This window comes from Passer domesticus, chromosome 5 (genome assembly GCF_036417665.1).
Source record: "Passer domesticus isolate bPasDom1 chromosome 5, bPasDom1.hap1, whole genome shotgun sequence".
Lineage (NCBI taxonomy): Eukaryota > Metazoa > Chordata > Aves > Passeriformes > Passeridae > Passer > Passer domesticus.
The window spans coordinates 23,670,456-23,682,616 of NC_087478.1; the positions used below are offsets into that span (position 1 = coordinate 23,670,456).

Sequence of the window (12,161 nt, forward strand, 5' to 3'; positions counted from 1 at the left end):
AAACTGGAAGAATAAATCTTACAATGGTAAGAAAGCATTTGCCTGTCTATTTTTGTCTATAAACTACCCATTTCGTAACAGGGATTTATGGGTTATTATGCAAGAGAAAAGACTGAATTTTTATATTTAGCCTCAAAGTCTCACATTGTATTTTGAATCATAAATTTGCTGAATCAGTTTTTGTTTTTTTACTGCAATTAAGTAAGGTACTATTATTCTTGGTGGTGGTAGTAGTAGTAATAGCTGTAGAAGAATAAGCAATGTTTCAGCTCAAGATTCCAGTGAAGAGGTGATGACATTGTCCCAAGGGGACTGGAATAATTGTTTCCCTCAGAATTTTCCAAGATGAAAAAGATATACTAATAGTGATAAATAGATACAGTTATTCAAATTTATCACAGAAAAGAGATTCAAAGTTTTGCTCAAGGCTGTATAGGGAAAATGTAGCAAGGGCAGGGAATACACAGCACTCTTGAGTGCCAATCCACTGTAATTTAAGTTACTGGCAAGCATTGTGGAAAGAGTGATTTTCCTGTGAATGGCATGACTGTTTTGCTGCATTCAAGAAGAACACAGTGTAGTGGAGCCACATCATGGTCTGGTGATTAAAAAATGTTAACTTAAGCCAAGAAATGCCAGTTGTCTTACTTCTTCCAAGACATACATATGGTTTGGCTATTCAAATCTGCATGATCAATTCTCAGCAGTGTAAATAGGGATAGAATATTACTTCTTTTTCACAAAACTGAAGCATGGTACATTTCTTAAAGACTTGTTTCATAGTTCACTAATGCAGGATGCTCTGGAAAATTACTGATTAAACTCCAGTCCTACAAGCAATTGTCCATATGACTATTTTCCCTGAAGTCAGTGAAAGCCCTTCACAGGATACTCTAATGGAAAACTCTAAGTAGTTGTAGGATCTAAGTAGTAGACTTAGGACTCTAAGTCTAGGATACCTAGAAAGGTATTAGCAAGGATAAGGATATCTTGTACCTATAAGCAATGATGAAACCAAAACCGACACTTTCAGCATCCCACCTCCAACGAGATGGATGGAAATAGAGATAAAGTAAGCTGCTACTTAACAGGGAAATTTGGGAAATGGAAATAAGTAGGTAAAAAAACCCTCCTATTTATCCGTGGAATCAAGATCTATGCAATTATAAAAAGTTGAAAAATGGAAGGAATAATTGAGAATTAATATTTATTAAATACATTTATTTCTTAACCGTCTCCAAACCACTTACTGCTTTTGTGTCCACCTTCTGTGTTCTTTGTGTTGCTAAAGCTCCTGAATTCAGATATAGGTGGAAGGAAATGGGCTGAGGATTCAGCATCTGTTGATCACTAGTAGAGAACCCTTTGACCGCCCCATTTTTTATCTGCAATACTCTATATACCCTATTTTAATACTGGTTGATTTTACTGTTCAGCTGTAACACAGAACATGTAATTTGTGTCAGTGATCAGGCTGTAAACAATCTCTACATGTGATGGGTTATATGTAGACTTCTATTTCCTGCGGCTGTGGAGGACACTTGCTGCAATTCTCTTCCTACCAACCTTTCTCTTTTGCTTACCCTCCTGACATTATCTTCAGAGACAGTGTCCATGTCTGAAGCCTACAGTAAAATTACTTAGAATTTTACTGTACAGCAGCCAAGAGCACCATGAATAATTTTAACTTGTCTTGCTGCTGTGCAGATGTTTTTTTCTCTATCTGTCACATCCCAGAGTGCCTTATATCAGACCTCCCAAATGTTGGATTTTTAAAGTAGGTTTAGAAAATTAATATCCATTTTTACCTCTCTTCTAACACATACTTCTCTTTACTGTAGTCTAAATCCTAGGACTACTGGACACCCCATAAATTGAGATCTATAAACAGGAATCAAGATTAAAAATGTTAACTGGAATTTTCTGTGACTCTTGAGTCCTCGGCCAAAAACCAAAATTACCAGGTCACTTACTGCTCAGTATTTGAAGTATAGTCAGTTAAAAAAAAAAATAGTTGCTGCCCAGGACTTCTCTGTGTGACACTATTTCCCTCCAATCCACAGTAATTTTTACACAGTGGACACACACTTTTCATACTCATTTCATATTTGTCTTGTTTATGAGATAGATAGGTTGAAATTTTCTTTAATGAAGCAGTAAAATCTTAACATTATTTGCCTGCCCATCCCCTGTCTGGCCAAAATTTACCACCTTGAAGAAAAACTTAGCAACAAAACAACCACATTGTTTGGATCCATAAGATGATCAAAACCCCTACTGGGAGTATGACTGTTTCTTGTTTTGCTGGTAGTCTTTTGTATGATCCCCAGCTCATGCTGGCAGAGAACTTTCTGGCTGATATAGTCCTGTGGTGTTTTGAGTTTCATGTCTAACATCAGGACCCTTTGTTCTATACAAATACACAGAACTCTTCTCTTCTCCAGTATTTCTTTTATTCTGCTAAGGCTGTTTAGTTTTCATTATGATGACAGACTAATCTTTCTTTTCCTTTACAGTTGCTGTGGTTTAACCCCAGCAGGCAACTAAATACCATGTAGCTGCTTGCTCACTTCCCCTTCCCCTGCCACCCAGTGATAGGAAGGGGAGGAAAAGGAAAGGAAAGGAAAGGAAAGGAAAGGAAAGGAAAGGAAAGGAAAGGAAAGGAAAGGAAAGGAAAGGAAAGGAAAGGAAAGGAAAGGAAAGGAAAGGAAAGGAAAGGAAAGGAAAGGAAAGGAAAGGAAAGGAAAGGAAAGGAAAGGAAAGGAAAGGAAACTGATGGGTTGATATAAAGAAATTTTAATAATTACAGCAATAATTTAATAATTTTGATAATTGTAATATTAGGAGAGGAGAGACGGAGATAAACCCCAAGACAAGTGATGCACAATGCAGTTGCTCACCTCTTGGTGGATGATGCTATCTCTGAGCCACAACTGGCTCTCCCCTGCAGGTAAATCTCCCCAGTTTATATACTAGGCATCGTGTTTTGTGGCGTGGAATATTCTTTTGGCCATTTCATGTCAGCTGTCCTGGACATACTCCCTCCCAGCTTTTTGTGCAGTTCCTCACTGGCAGAACACGAGACTGAAAAGTCCCTGGCTTAGAGTAGATACTACTTAGGAACAACTAAAACATCTGTGTATTATCAACATTATCCTCAGACTCAATCCAAAACACAGAACTGTACCAGCTACTGAGAAGACATTTATCTCAGCTGTAGCCAGGACATTAATTTTATTCCACTTATTTTCTTTTCAGGGGCTTTATTTTTGCTCTCAAGTATTATAGTTAGGAATAGAGGGAGATTCAAAATACCTTCTAAGTAGAAAATGATCTTAATGTGTTTTTCTATTGCTTTGTATTCTGATAGCTTTTTATGAAGGCCTATTTTTATTTTTTTTTTTGCTGCTTACATTATCAGCTTAATCTAGATGGTCTAAATTTTCCATTTTTAATTGGTCATAGTGTTTTCCTATTTCATAATTGTATTAAAACCAGTTCTTGTTTTGTGGCTACTCATCCTGAGTCAGCATATCCTCTTCTACCAGCTACTCTGAACATTGCCTCAAAGCTTCCCAGTAAATAGGAGGATAATGTCATCTGAAAATCTCAGGGGACTTGAGAATTGTTTGTTGATACTATTATGCTTAGTTTCTTTATCAAGATTTACAGTGACTTTACAGGGTAGAAGGGGTTTTCTGACATAACTGGAAAGGACCTTCTCATTTACCTTGTTAAATGTAAATTTCCACTGAACTACACTATAAATGCTTTTGAAGAGAGAAAATCAACAATAATTTAAATAATATTTTGGAAGTGAACATGAAACATTAGTAGTCTACATGAAAATCATTGAGAATGTAGGTTAAATTAGCTGGGCTGGAGACTCATGGATTAATGTGACAAGCTAAATTCTTCTGCTGGAAATCCAGCCGTGAGGAAGGACAGCAGCAATTTTACACTTCAAGTAGTGGGATTTTGTAATCTTTAGAGAAGGATACTCCTGCCTAATAAAGAGATCATCCTGACTAATTGTGGGCTGTGCACTCATGCATGTGTGGTCAAAGAAGCAATAAAAAGGAAAGAAAATCTCAGAGATCTGCACAACTATAGTCTGAAGCCACCTTTACCTATACTGTACTTTCTGTTAGTTTTCTGTAAGAAAGCCTTCCTCACTGTGACAAGCACTTATCCATCTGTTAATTCAGTAGGATTGTCCTGAGGGCCACTAATGTAAGGATAAAATCTGGACTTGAGTGAGAAAAATAAGAGTATAACCAAAATTTAACTGTCTTAGGTATATGCTCTGAATCCAGGTAATGAAAATGTGATGAGCTTGAGTAAATCTCAGTGAATTCTGTTGTTAAACTACTTTGAGATAGTGCTGAATAAAGTGTGATTGTGAACTGGGTTGGGAATAACTCTAGTGCTTGCAGTGTTTGATGTTGAAGATAATTATTGCACTCCAGATTACAATAATAACACGACTATGATAGGAAGAGTTCTGTATCACAAAGCATTTAGGCTTTGTGGGCTTTTGAATGGCAACAGCAATGAGAGAACGACAAAAAGATTGAAGGAAACTGCTAATATGGCCATACTGTTATGCTATTGATTTCTTCTAGCACATATTCTTCAGCTAATAGCGCATTTAAGGCACAGATAGGAGGTTTCTTTCCTTTAAAGTTCTGTATCGTTTCTTCCTCTTTAACTGAAATTCCAGCCAGAGTTAAGGAAATGCCCTTATGAACCATTTCTCCTTTCTTTCCTTTCTTCCCCTCAAACTGAGTGGATATACATAGACATCCATTATTCATGGCCAGATTTGTACTAGTCTTTTCTTGTTTGCTGTTCTGTGTTTGGGTACCCAGGCTCTGGGGTGATGCTGTTCTGTAGAGGTGATAAAACTGATGGAAACCCAGGCACTGCAGGTAGGTGATGATGCTGGCCAATCAATATTTCTGTTCTTTTAGCTTCCTGATAAAAATCAGGCTAATCGATTTATTTTGTGGGTGTGATGGAATCACGGTTTTATCTGCCAGCTTCTTAAGTCAGACCACAGAGACTCTGAGCATTTGCCGTCTCTCTGTACCATGGCCTACTGATTATGCTGCAAAATGCTAATTAACTCACTTGATAATTAAATAATTTTTAAATACTAGTAAACTCAGTTACTAAATCAGCATTAACATTCACAGCACCCCATTTTGTTGCTGTGCAAACACTGTGACGTTTTCCTGCTGAAAGTTCTGTGGCAAAATACTATCTTTATAATAGCTTCATTATTAAATGTTCTTCCTTTCAACTAGAATATTTCACACAGGTACATAGATATCACAATAATTTTTCTAGGCAACTCTAACAACTTTTTAAGTTGTACATTCCTTTCCACATTAGGATAATTTAATTTGAAAGACTTGTTCTGTACAATACAGCTTATAAATAATGCTCTTAATAATGGCTTACCAGTAGTAAGCTTTAATTTGATATTCACACAGAACTCTCATTTAAACTAAGTGGGAGTTTCTCTTGATTAATCCCAGTAAAATCAATCATCTTTTGTTAATTAACGTTTTTATTTAGTGGCTATTCATTGGAAACTGTTAAGTAGTTTGAGCTTAGCCTAATATTTTTCCTCCAACTCCAATTCTACAGTGTCTACTGAGTGCAAAAATATTTGTTGTACCTAAATTGAGATGAAAATACTGTAGAGTACAACTCTGACACTGAAACACATGTGATTGCTTCTGCTAGGCTGACTTTTGATTCTATTTATGGTGTTTTTATAGCAGTTCTGGTTCTAAGTTTGTTTTTGTTTTTAAGGCTGATTTCAATATGTAAAGGCAGAATTTTGATCCGTTGCATATTAGAAATGTTATTAACATTTTATCTTTTTTTTTTTTTTTTTTTTACTAATTGAGTTAGTGCTGAATGGAACATATTGTGAACTAAGATTAGTTTAAATACACATCAAAAGGCAAGACTGTTTTCTCAGTTCTGAAGTACCAATTATGCTATTTTTGTGAGCTCCCCTGTCAACTGCAGAGTATAGCAAAACTTAAGTGTTTGGAGCTTTGCGTGCTGTAAGTGCTCCCCGAATAAATTTTTTGCTCGCCTTGTCTTCAGCAGATGCTCATCAGTTTTAGTCTGAAATGAATGTTTTCTGACCCAAACATACAAAATTATAGTTCAGCAAATATTACTCAAAATCAATTACAAATTTTTAAACAAAAATTTATATTCATGATAACTTCTGGTAATAGGTATTTTTTTCACTTACAGATAGGCTTTTCATTTAACTCTTATTTTTAAGAATAGTGACAAACACAAATTCTTTGAAGTTATTAAAGTGTTTCAAGACCACATGCTTAATGCATTGTAAATCCACTGCTACTACTCTCAGTCCGTAAGTGGAAGTGTATTGCCAAAAGAGTACACAGATTTCTGGCTGATGTTCAGGTAATGAAGGTAATTGTTGCTAACCCTGTGAACGGCATGTCAGCATCATCCTTGGGGCATGACCACACTCAGACTCATTGCCACTTACAGCCAGAAAACATATTTGGACACAAAATAGGCCAGATAGCTTTTTAAAAAATTCTTTTACCAGTTGATAAGAATTTTTTTTTTTTTTACTTTTTTTGTCATATAGCTATCCTTGAAGTGCCATTCGTGTTTTTGTCAGAAACATCACCTACTGCTGTCAGCTAACCTAATATGCTCGCTTTGTATGAAAGCACACTCTGTGGCCAGATCCTAAGCTGGTTTAAAATGATGTTGCTGCCTTGACTTCACAAAAATCGTGTTGTGAAGCTGAACCTAAGATGCCTACTTTGAAAGCTTTCCCCCTTGCCCTCTTTATCATTCTGAGGCTGAGGAAATAGAAATAGAAGGCACATTTCTCAGACTGAAGCTAGTTTTTTCTGTGCCTTTACAGAAGCTATAACCCTTCACAGGCTTAAAATATCTTGTCCAACAGATTAGCCTCCCTGATGCGACTGTCTCACCAAACCACCTTATGGCACTGGCTTTATTTCCTCTGCTCTTGCAGTGCATGGGCTGGGGAGTGAATATTTCTTTACAGTTTGTTGTCAAAATGAGGGAGGACTGAAACACACACACACACACACAAAAAAGGGTAATAATAAGCAGTGCTGTCATCTGGTGGCGAAATTGTTACCACTTTCAACAAATTGACCATGCTTTTCAACCAATAGATTCTTCTTTTTTTGAGGATGTTGATGTCGTCCCCTTGGCATACATTCATGAATCTTTCATATTAGAACAAGGCAAACCCAGCAATTTTATCCAAAATTAATAAACTTTTAAAACTTTATTTTTCGTGAAAGAATAGCACCTCAGAGGTAAGTTTACTTGTTCAGGCTTTGACATTTTCTTCAGCTAGCACTGCCAAACCAATGGAGTCCAAAGGAATGAGGAAGTAAGGACAAAAAAACATACTCCTCCCTCAGACACACACTCAAATGTGAGAGTACTGATTTCTACTCTTACAGTTTTATCATCAGTACTTTTCTACCATATTACATTGATGTCCATATCTTTACATACCAGGAAAATACACCTTTTAGTTCCAGCTGTTCTAGCTTCAAGGACTGTTTTGCTGGATGTAACTGAACAAGAGGGATATTACTGCCATCACTTAATCTCAAAAGATAAAAGTCTGGGGAGACAGAAAAAGTGCACAGCAAACAATGACAAAATTGTTACTTGATGATCTTTCTTCGTACTTTTTAAGGCTGACTCCTTTATGAGTTCTCTTAACTTTTAAAGTGAGACAGAATTGAAAAAAAAATATAGCTGCCACATGAAAAAAATAAGAAATCAAAGTACAAACCAAAGTATTTCAAAATTATAGTTACACGTAAATGTAGTACATATACCAACTGCATTTCTCCAGTGTCAGACCTATATTACTATTTTACAGATAGATAACAAAATAGACTATATGGGTGTTCATAATACAGTCATCTTTTGTTTTCCCTGAGTACTTTCATTGGAAGCTAAATGGTTAAAAATGCTGAAATTAAAATATAACTTTTGTGTCTGCAAGAATTTTCCTGATTGTCTATTAGCCTGTGTTATGGGTCCTATATTTTGGTGTAGATTTTTTTAGATGTATGACACTTACCAGAAAATCTTGAACTGCTGAAGAAAATACAACATTCTGGTTACAGATTTCACATGGTGCTATAACTAATTTCTATGGTTCTGTGCTAGTCATTGGAGTTGACAAGTACAGAATTTTTAATGTTGCTATTTTGTTTCTCCTTCAAGGACTGAACAACACACACTGATGGGAATTCACTGATACTAACATTTTTAATTCAAAAGGAGATGACTGTGTGTTCTATATTCAAAATTGATTTTCCTTGAATCTGGTTGTGGTATGCTCTTCTCCATTTAATAGCAACTCAGTAACTGACCTAATTTGAATAGCTTCTGGAGGCAGAGACAAGTAGTTAAATAAAGGCATCAGGACCTAGCTCTTTAAATGTGGCTCACCATACAAAAAGTTTCTTCTCATTCTTGAATGCTATAGTAATATTCACTGTCCTGTAATAACACCAACAATAAAGAGGAACTGGAACACTAAAGATTTATTATATTCACAGATTTCATGAATCAGTGAGAGCACGGACAGGGTCATAGTGCAGAGTCAAAGTAAGGATATTAGCTGGGGTTTCTTAATTTGATTGTGAGCCATTGTTATGCTTGTGTGGCCTATTCCCTGTAGTGGTTGGTTTCATTCACAGTTTAGATTTTCAGCTTAAATTCCAAGTTAAATCAAAGGGATGGTTTTGTAAAAGTACTTCCTGTAGTTTGCTTTGCTTAACTTTATAAGATGTTTTTATAGTGCAATGTTAAAAACTTGATTCTTTTCTACCAGTGAAGACCACAAAGTCATCGAGACTCATTGTTATTTTAAAACATGACAAGCTGGCCTTAAGACCTTAGGGATCCTTTCTTCAGAAGTCAAGCTGGTGATGGATAAGGAACCATCAGAGCTGTGTGTATCTTAACTGCAGGAGTTCAATTAAGAAGCCAAGAGTGTCTCAGGTACACGGGTGCAAATGGAAGTGCTCTCTTTGATAATGTCTCTGTAGTTGCTCAGTGCAGGTAGTTGGCTTCCCCCAACTCATTTCTGATTGCACAAGGAGGTTAGCACAGAGGAATACCTGAAAGGACTGAGCTCCATCAATGTTCAGTGAGTGCTAGAGAATGCCACAATGGGGAAATGTTATCAAATCCCAGTGCCTGCATGGGGATTTGTCAGGAAATGGATAGCTGTAAGATCTAGCTTCTATTAGCCACAGCCCTGAGAGCTCTGCTGCGTTTCTCCTCCTGAGAGAAACACTGCCTATGCTGTGCAAAGAAAGTTTTCTTACCCAGCACTGATTTCTGAAAAGTCTGTTTTGCAGTTGTTTTGCTCCCACATTCCTCTTGCTTTTCATAATACTTGGAAGTGAGATGGAGAATTTCCAATTTCCCACCCTACCCCACCTTTATCATCTATTTTTAGACGCTGAGATGCCAAAAGACACAAGAATTAATCATTGTTGAAGAGATGGTCTTTGTCAATGAACTTTTAAATGTTTCTTCTTCAGTCCCTTCACCCTTGAAAGAATATTCACAAGTTCCTGATGAATATGATGTCAAAGGTTAAATAAATGAAAAATAGTGCATTAGAGTCACAGGAGAATATTTTCTTAGATTGAAAGCTACTGTAAGGCATCAACAAAACATAGCTGTAAGTTTCTAGACTACATGTCTTTTGTGTTCTTTCTTCATGCATATTAATAGGAAGGTCTCATCTAGTCAGATCAAAGTTCTTATAGGAAAAATATTCACATTTAAAAATTAATTACTGTGTTTAGCTTAAGTAATTAATTGGCATAATCACACATGCTTTTATAAACTAAACATTAAAGTGAACAGCTACAGTATTTGGTGATAGTCTTTGGGATAGAACAGAAGTGTATAATTCCTAAGTTAAATTGAATTTTCATTTTATTATTAAATAATTTTACTAATATTTTTTCCTCAAAAAGTTTAACAAAGAGAGCAGGAGAAACAAACAACTGATATTCATTTGTAATAGATGTTAAAAAGGATTATTTCATAACTAAAAATGTGTTTTTTCCCTAACCTTTAAAATACATTTGAAAGTCCTAAGATACGGAGCAAAAATAGTCTCTGTTGTGACTGTGTTTCTTATCTTAAAATGGAATTAAATTTTTTGGGTACTTACAGAACATTTTAATAATTAAGAGTGGATAATTAAATGCTTATTTTCTAGTACAGTGGCTGAAAAGAACATGAAGTCCCATCACTCATTTGCAGAGAGGTGTTGTGTTCAGGATTGATGATGAATGATGCAATCCTATCAGGGTGAAAAATTTTTCTTCAAAAGCTATTAAAAACACTGAAACAAATTAATATCCAGTATAAATGGCAAACTTCAATGAAGTCTGCTGAGTTCTGTCCAATATACTATAATCACCTTTAAGCATATTATTTTGTAGCAAATATTTAAGCATTTGTTAAATTCAGAGTTAATTTATATCAAATATTACCATTAAAATAGCCAGCTCTCAGGTCCAAAACCCCATAAAATCTAAACTCAGCAAGACTTATTAGATCTCTCATTCTAATTCTTCTAAAATCGTGGACTTTTGTATTGCATTTGGTTATTACCTTAGTACTCAGTTTTGAGTTCGGAATATGTTTGATAAAAGTATACCTTGAATTTGGACACTCTAGCTCTCCCAGAAAGTCATCAAGAGTTTGTTTGAAGAAAACAGTAGTTAGAGCACTTCCTTTTGAGTACTTCACTCTTTATGCACACAATTTCTCCTATGTCTCACTTCAATATGTGGCTAGTGGCTCTTAACACACTTTTTGTGCTAGCTTTCACATTCAGTATGTCCCATGAATTTCACAATTTTTTTCACAAACATAACTGAACTTCTTTAAGTTCTTTAAGCTTTCATTGAAATACCTTTTTCTCAGTCTTCAATTACTTTCATAGTTCTTTTCTACATACTTGGTACTTTTCAACAGTGTTTCAAAAATATTAGGGTAGAAATATTTTTGGGCTTCTATTATTAATCTCTCCTGAGCCATAAAAAAACCAGAGTAAAGCCAGGCTCCTTCACTGCCTTCTTTATGCATTTTTCCTTTCTTCCTATAGAGTTAGTGGGACACTCCTGGTGAGTTGCTGGCTTGTTATGACCCCAAGTTCTTTACAGACTCATTGCTTGAGGTGTTTACTTCATTGTTGCATCCTATATTTCTTCCTCCAGTCTATGCAGATTTGTCTTACTTTGACTAGGAACACTAGTCTAAAAATATTTATGCTTTTTAGTTTGTTTTATTTTTTATTAGTCCCAAATCACTGATGGTAAAATTGAGTAATACAAGACTGAAGAGCCCCTCTTTCTGATGCCAAGCCTTTGCTGATCACTCTTTTATGCGTGTCCGTCAGCCAACACTTAATCCAGTTAAAACATGCTTTATTGATACTCTGCAGTGCTATATTTTTAATTAGAATATTGAGTGATACTAAGTCAAAAGGCACACAAAAGTTGAAGTGTATTATACCTACATGGTTACCTTTGGCAACCTAACTTAAAATCTCATCAAAGAGCAGAAGTAGATTTGTTTGACAAGGCTTATTTTGCACAGAACTATGTTGACTAGCATTAATTATATTCCTATATTTTAATAATTTATTAATTGAATCTCTTTCAGTTTTCCTATTATTTCTCTCGGGAATGACATTGGGCTAAGCAGCCTGGGAATACAGATGTCACCTGCTTGCTCTTAGTGGAACACCAAGAAAGATGCAGCACTGCTGCTTAATGGAATATCCATGGCATCGTTCATTCCTTCTTTAGGTCCCCAGAATAGGTATTTTTTCTTAATTTTGACATGCTATATATTCTTTTACCAGCAGAAGAAAAATTCCATCAGCAAATTGTGAAGTAAAACAGTTTATGTAAATAAACAACTGAAAGTCTAGCTATGCCATTGTGCGACATATTAAAAATGAAAGCAAACTTAGTGTGAATATGGGAAAAGATGTTACACAACTGTACTGCAGTGTTACAACATGATGATGTGTGCTCAAATTAGAAAGA

At 35.6% G+C, this 12,161-nt stretch overlaps 1 protein-coding gene and 1 long non-coding RNA gene across 4 annotated transcripts in view; one reads left to right on the top strand and one right to left on the bottom strand.

Annotated features, from left to right (window-relative positions):
• Positions 1 to 8,220, bottom strand: part of LOC135301852 (uncharacterized) — a 52,113-nt gene extending 43,893 nt beyond the window's left edge. The window contains exon 1 of the long non-coding RNA XR_010363583.1: positions 8,150 to 8,220. This is a non-coding gene — a long non-coding RNA (uncharacterized LOC135301852). The remainder of the gene's footprint in view (positions 1 to 8,149) is intronic.
• The window catches only part of TFEC (transcription factor EC), an 89,670-nt gene that overhangs the window by 33,167 nt on the left and 44,342 nt on the right, over positions 1 to 12,161 (top strand). The window lies entirely within an intron of this gene.